The 7,806-nt window shown below is 42.7% G+C and overlaps 1 pseudogene; it reads right to left on the bottom strand.

Moving 5' to 3' along the window:
• Positions 1-6,342: 6,342 nt before the first annotated feature.
• LOC112312980 (5'-deoxynucleotidase HDDC2 pseudogene) lies at positions 6,343-7,343 on the bottom strand (annotated as a pseudogene).
• Positions 7,344-7,806: the final 463 nt, after the last annotated feature.

Here is a 7,806-nt window from a genome sequence, read left to right as displayed (position 1 = left end):
GTCTCACCCAGTTGATTGCTCCTAGGAGTTGTTGGATGAGATTAAGAGTTAAATCCTTAGGTGAATTAATTTGAAGGACTTGAGGCCAAATTGTCCTATTAAAGAGGATATAGCCTAAAATATTTCCAAGGCTCTGGATGCTGGATTTTTTTCTGGAGCAATTACTAGCCCAGCAGAGGCCACAGAACTTCTAAGAAAGGAAGCAGTTTTTGCTAAAATATCTTGTAAAGGAGCTGCAATCAGGATGTCATCCATATAATGATAGATAATTGAATTAGGGAATTGATCTCTTACTGGCTGAATGGCTGTATGAATGAAATGTTGGCAGATAGTTGGGCTGCTAAGCATTCCCTGAGGTAAAACTTTCCACTGAAACCACTGTAAAGGCTGAGAATTATTAATGGCTGGGAGGGAAAATGCAAAATGCTCCCGATCCCTTTCTGCTAAAGGAATTGTAAAGAAACAATCTTTTAGGTCAATAACTAAAAGTGGCCAATCCTTTGGGATGCAAGCTAGATTAGGGATTCCTGGCTGCAGGGGGCCCATAGGCTGGACGTTTTCATTGATTTTTCTTAGATCATGAATAAGCCTCCATTTGCCAGGTTTCTTTGGTACAACACAAATAGACATATTCCAAGGGCTGTTAGAGGGTTCAAAATGACCTGCTTCTAATTGTTGTTTAACTAAAAGGCAGGTCTGTTCAAGTGGCTCTCCTTCAAGTGCCCACTGATCAACCCATACTGGTGTATTGGAGAACCAGGTAAGTGGTAGGGGAGTTATGAGGGCAGGGGCCACTAGGGAAAAGGCGGCAGAGAGATTTGCATTCCCCACTGACTGAGGAGATCACAGCCCCAAATATTAAGGGGCATAGGCAAGATATATGGTCAAATTCTCCTGACCTGCCCTTCTGATCCATAACATCTAAGAGACCACACACTGACTTGTGGTTGAGAAACACCCCCAATACCTGTGACAGGTGTTCCACTGTCTGTTAAAGGCCATTCAGGAGGCCAAAACTGAATTGAGATAACAGAGATGTGGGCTCCCATATCAGAGGCTGTGGAAAGTTTTATCTTTATTTGTAAGATTGGTTTATTTAATTTACTTGATTCTGTCCACAAAACTGATTGATTGTACTACCAAAGCTTCCTTCCCCCCTGATTGTATTTTGAGTGTTTGATACTACATAGTGGTGTAGGAGCAGCTGGGTATTGCACGTTTGGGCAGGAATAATATGAGAGCCAGATGCTTTAAGCATGATTTTAATTTCTCCTTGATAGTCTGAGTCAATGATCCTTGGCTGAACAAAAATGCCTTTGGTAGTAATACTGGATCTCCCTAAGATTAGACCAACTGTTCCTGGGGGTAGAGGTCCCAAGACACCAGTGGGAGCTATAATTACTTGATCGTGTTCCCTTAAGATGAGCTTGCTGGTGGTGACCAAGTCAAGCCCTGCACTTTCGCGGGTGGCTGCACAAAAGTCGGAAACTGTGCATTTCCCTGAATTCCCTGATATTGATGGCTGTTCCAAAAGCTCCAATTGGGGTTGGCAGCACTGTAGTGGGTGCCCCCTTGTAAGTTTTCCTGAATAGGTTGGCCATCTTTGTCAAATTTAGAGTGGGATTCCTTTGCCCAATGTCTGCCTTTGCCACAGTGTGGACAATCCTTGGGGGGAAGCTTGCCATTAACTTTTCCCCTTCTCAATGTGGACAGAGAGTCCTTGCTCAGGTGACTGGGCTTTCCGCAATTGTTACATTTGGAATCTCCCTTAATTGCAGCAGCTAAGAGGGAGGCCTTATGCTGCTCTGTGCCAACATCTTGGCAAACCTTGATAAACTCACTGGTTTCTCTGTTGGTAGCTCACAGGGGTCCTATAATGGCCCTGCAGTCTTTGTTAGCATTACCATAAGCTAGCTGCCATAGAAGAGTCTTGGCTGCTTTTTGTTATCTATTTGCCTCTCAATGGCTCCTTGGAGGCAATCAATAAAGTCAATATATGCCTCCATAGCACCCTGATGGATATTGATGATGGAGGAAGTTTCCTGGCCTGAGAATCAGGCATGGGTTTCATGGCTATGAGATCAATTTGAGCACTTGGAGTGAAAGCTTGAGGATTAAGCCTGGCTTGATCCTCAGCGGTAGCAAAATCATCCGATCCAAGCAGCATAGGGAGGGTGACAGGATTATTTATTCATGCATTTTCAGCAGCTTGGGTGCTGGCCTGTTGAAAATATTCCAAATGCCAGATGGTGAATTGAGCTGGAGTCAAAACAGTCCTGGCGAGGGCAATCCAGTCACAAGGGGCCATTTTATAACTGTCAGTAATGGCTTGAAGTAGCCCACTAGTATAAGGAGACTGAAGCCCATTTTCTATAATGCTCTTCTTTAAATCCTTGTAAAGAGAAAAGGGAAGGGGCTCATGGACATTTCTTTGACACTTCACTATAATAGGGAAGGCCAAAAGGGCATCTACACCCCCAGCCTCTGCTGCCTGCTGAAGGCACTGTTGCATAGCCCTGACAGGGTATCTGTCTAAATTTTCTGGTTTTCTTGGTGGTGATGCATCCTGCAAGGAGGAACACTCCCAGAGTTGAGATAAGGAGTGAAGGCCACAAGGCAGGTCCTCTGGTGGAGCTTCAGGCAGAACTTCCATGGCCAGTTCCTGCTACATTATATATGACTTGCTCCTCTGAACTAGACTATTTACCCTTTTCCATGACTAGCTCCGGTTTTTTAGCCCATATAGGCACGAGAGCTTACCAGACTGGTCCCCAAGTTAATAAGTTTTGAACTCCAATAGAAATACCACTGTCCTGTAAAGATTTTAGCTTGTCACCTGCCTTTTCCCAAGCCTCAATATCTAAGGTCCCCTTCTCAGGAAAAGCAGGGTAGTATTCCTTTATAGTTTGTAAAAGCTGAATGAGATGCTGTTCCTTTACCTTACATCCCACTCCCTAGAGGAGCTGCTGTAACACACACAGGTAGGCTACCTGCTCTTTAGATAAGCCAGAGCCCATTCTTGCTATTACGAGGGCCCTTTTTACTTTTGATTTCTGTCTTTTTGGACATTGCCACCTGTGCTAAACCCTAGCTAGTTAGCTACTGGAGGATATAGTGTTCTGGGTCAAAAATGTACTGTTGGTGGAAGACAGTCAGGGAGGGCTGCTGGATATTCCAGGTACCCTAGCCCTGCTTATAGGTCTTGGTTAAGCCTCTGAAACTGTGAGGGGGGCTCAAAGCACTAGGTGACCAACCTTTATATCGTGTGTTCCCAGACAAGTCATAAGTTATATTAAATCATTTTGGATGTCCCTATAAGGCCCCTGCATGTCCCAGGAATTGATCCCAGATACCCTAGCAAGGTTCCGACTCAGGTTGGAACACCCGATTTCTCAAGCCGAGGGGAGGAAGTGCCTTTTGTCTTCGGAGCTTGGCAGATGCCAAATGCTCTCATACAAAACCTGTGATTAACACTAATTTCTTCTGGAAAGTGATCTTCAGAGTCAGATCAAAACTATAACACTCATTCACTATCTGCTTTTCCTTATGCAGGTGGACAGAGGGAAAAGGCAAAATTGAAAGGACCACAAGAGGCAGCCTGATAGAAAGAATCTGCTGAGATACTTGTAATTAACCCTGTAACTAGTTGCTGTTTTTAAAACTGATTAAAGGGAAAATCTTTGCTATTTCTCCCAAGCCTAAACCCAGGTGGGAGCTGTGCCACAGGGGTGCGCTTGTGAGTGTTCTTTCAGTGTGCCTCTCGTCGCGTGGACTTTTGCTTTCAGCTGGTGGGAAACCTAGTGTTCTGTCCCAGACCATGTTCCATCTTATCGTTTCACAGGTGTCTTCTAGTGGCAAGCACCCTAGTGGCTTTTAACTGTTCCACTCGTGCCCGCAAGGTGTGGCAAATGCTTGGGAGAGAGCAAGGCTCCTGCTTACTAAAGAAGGTGCAGATGGAAAATGGCTGCAAGAGAGGGCGACCTTGTTGTAAGAAATCCCTTTTTCTCTGATATCCAACGCACCTTACTGAAAAGCACTCGGTGCTGTCTGCCCTTACCTGGGCTGATGCGCACACTCCAACCAAGTTAGCATGTTGGTCACAATGATGGCTCGTAGCCCTTGGTCCCTGTTCCCGATGATGCAGACTCTGGCTAGTGGTGTCCATGGTGTTGTGGATGCGGCGAACAGTATCACACGGACTACAGAAGTCCTGTGAAGAAAAGGGACAGCATAGCCACTCTCTGAGAGAGAGAACACCGACTCTCACCTAGACAGGCTTTTATTTCTTTCTAGTAGCATTACATCAAAGAAGGTTCTCATTCACTATGTTGAGCTTTACTTTAACTGATTACTTCTCACAGATGACAAAGAAAAGAATGTTACAAATGCAAGGGAATGATAAAAGTGATTGATCTGGTTACACTCCGTCCTTGTGACAGCTTAGCACAGACTTTAGGGAATTGCTTCAAAAATATACATTAAACAACTGCTGTCTTAACTCAGGGTGAGGGATTTTTAGAAAAAGCAAGCCTCAAAGCAGCCTAGATATAATGCAGGCCTGGTCCTCCATGGGAAAGCTGATCTGTGAGCCTGGCTCCTGTGTCCTGTCTCATGCCTGTCAGTTTTGTGAACCAGTGCTTAGCTTCATTCTCCATTGCCATGGGGACTGGTTCCCTATAACTGCCATTTGACCCGGGAATTCCACTGCTGGGATTATACCCTAAGAATCCTGAAACACCAATTCAAAAGAACCTATGAACCCCAATGCTCATGGCAGCACAATTGACAATAGCTAAGTGCCGGAAGCAACCTAAGTGCCCCCCAGTAAATCAGTGGATCAAAAAACTGGTACATTTATACAATGGAATACTATGCATCAGAAAGAAAGAAGGAGCTCCAAACCTTTGTGACAGTGTGGATGGATCTGGAGAGCATTATGCTAAGTGAAATAAGCCAGGTAGTAAAGGCAAATACTGTATGACCTCACCTATAAGTGGAACCTAGTCAACAAAACAAGCAAGCAAAAATATAACCAGAGACATTGAAATAAAGACAAAACTGCCAGTAACTATAGTGGAAGTGGGAGTGGAAAATGGGGGGAAGGTGGAAAGGTTGTCAAGAAACATGTATAAAGGACACATGGACAAACCAAAGCAGGGTAGGATCAAGGGTGGGAGGTGGGGATGGCTGGGGTTGTGGGGAGTAGTGTGGAGGAAAAGGAGACAACTGTTTTTGAACAACAAAAAGAAAAGGTAAGAAAAACGAAACTCTCCAAATTTTTTTCCAAAGTAGTTGTACAATTTACATTCCCACTAGCAGTGTGTGAGAATTCCAGTTTTTCCACATCTTTGACATATATTACTATGTTTAGATCTTCAGTCTTTTTTTTTCAAGGTACTCTAATAGCTATGTAGTGGTCTCTTGTTGTGGTTTTAATTTGCATTTCCCAAATGATTAATAATGTTAAGCATATTTCATGTGCTTCTTTGCTATTTGTAGATTTTCTTTGGTGAACTGTTTAAATCTTTTACACCTTTTAAAACTGGGTTATTTGTTTTCTTATTATTGAGTCATGGGATGTACTTTTTATATTTTGGATAGAAGTCCTTTATCAAGTATGTATTGCAAATACTTCCTCCTAGTCTCTGGTTTATCTTTTCAGTCTCCGAGTCTGTCAAAAACAGAAGTTTTTAATTTTGTTGAAGTCAAATTTATCAATTTCTTCTTTTATGTATCATGTTTTTGGTATTATATTTAAGATATCTTTGCCTAAACTATGGTCAGGAAAGTTTTCTTCTAGATGTTGCAGAGTGTTCAGTTTTTACATTTTGGTCTCTGATCCATTCTGAGTTAACTTTTGTATTTTGCATTTAATTTACAGAATAATTTTGCATTTTGAGTATTTGGTATGAGGTATGGATAGAAGCTCTTTCTCCCTCCATATGATATCCAATTATTCTAGCACAATTTATTGAAAGACTCTCCTTTCTCCACTGAGTTACCTTTGCACTTTTGTAAAACATCAATTAACCAGCCGTGTGGGTCTATTTCTAGTCTGTTTCATGGGTCTATTTGCTTATCTGGATGCCGATACCCCAGTAGCTTACTTACTGTAGCTTTATAACAAACCTTGAAGTTAGGTAGTATGAGCCCTTCTTTTCTTCTTTTTCAAATTTGTTTGGCTTTTTTGGGTCTTTTGCATTTTCACATAAATTAGAACCAGTATGCCGATTTCTTTAAAAAAATAATCTGCTGTAATTATTTTGATTGGGATTGCATTGAATTTAGATAAATTAATATCTTAACAATATTAAATCTTTCTCTTTTTTTAAAGGTTTTTAAAATGCATGTATTTAGTTCATAAAAAGACACCCGCCCCCAAGTCCTCACCCATGCATTTTCATGAGCACGCTCTGTTCTGCGGCTTCTTTTGTGGCCCAATTGTACCACGTTTCTTGCTGGAGTCCAGGCCATTGAAAATAAACAGACTCACATCTGGGGAAATCAACAGATCAGCAGGCAACACAACAGCATCCAATGGAAAAGTAAAATGTTTGTTACGGGCATGCAGCAGCACAGAGAATGTCTCAGGAGCATGGCTCACTAGCAGCTGCAGTGATGCTGGCATTTCTTTCTGCCTCAAGTTCAGAGACAAGCTGGACTATCTCGGGGTGACTGAAATTTCCTGCTGTGGAGTTGTAGAAGTCCTGCAGTCTCCCAGGTTTGTTGACAAGGTCTTCGTACTCAGATGCCTGAAGGATCATCTCACATTGGTCCAGCTGCTTCACAAATTTGGCTTCTGCACTAGATTGGGTCTCATATTCTTCCCAAAGTTCATATAGCTCTTTTCCAAGATCCTTTGAGAGAAGTTGGGTCAACTGCTTCATAGCTGCCTCTTCTCGCCTATGTTTCTCTTCCTTGGGGATATTATCTGCTGGTGCTAAGTCCTCGGCGATGCATTCTGCCATATCGTGAACCAGGGCTAGGCGCACACATCAATCTTTGTTAAGGTGATCATCTTTGGTCACCAGAGCCATGATTGCCATCCCGTACATGTGATCTGATACACTCTCTGGCCTCTGGACATTTCTGTACACCCAGCCAGTCCGTGGGACTCTCTTAAGCTGCCCCACCAGCCGCAGGAACTGCAGCAGGCTCCGGGCCCCGCACCCCGAGCCAGCCGCAGAGGAGGCCAGAGCCATGTGGCCACCAGGTCCGACAATATTAAATCTTTCAATCTATTAACAGAGCATATCTCTGCATTTAGTTAGGTTTTCTGTACATTCAGCAATATTTTATAATTTTCAGTGTACCAGTCTTGCACATTTTTGGTCAGATTTATCCCTAAATATTTCATATTTCATAATGGTATTGTAAAAGGCATTTTAAATGTTAATTTCCAACTGATTGATGATTTAGATAGAAATTCAACTGATTTTTTTCATTGAGATTATATTCTGCAACCTTGCTAAACTCATTTATTAGTCCTAACAGCTTTGTTGGTAGATGTTATTGTATTTTCTGCATCGAAGAGAATGCCATTTGTGAATAAAGACTGATTGTGAGCTCAATTAATAATTGTGGAATAAGGATGCTGAAAGATGGCAGCGAGATAGGTGGGAGCAGAATCCATTTCCCCCCGCACATGGTGAAACACCTACATGATCTACTGAGGAACAAAGTGCACAGCCAACAGTACCCCAGTGTTTATGAAGATAGGAGACCAAAAAACATAGAGGACACTGAAAAAACAGACAGTAATGGATTGCTTTAGGACAAAAAGGTCCCTGGGATCAGTGAGGGGAA

Source organism: Desmodus rotundus, chromosome 5 (genome assembly GCF_022682495.2).
Source record: "Desmodus rotundus isolate HL8 chromosome 5, HLdesRot8A.1, whole genome shotgun sequence".
NCBI classification, from domain to species: Eukaryota; Metazoa; Chordata; class Mammalia; order Chiroptera; family Phyllostomidae; genus Desmodus; species Desmodus rotundus.
This window is presented reverse-complemented; position numbering and strand designations above follow the sequence as displayed.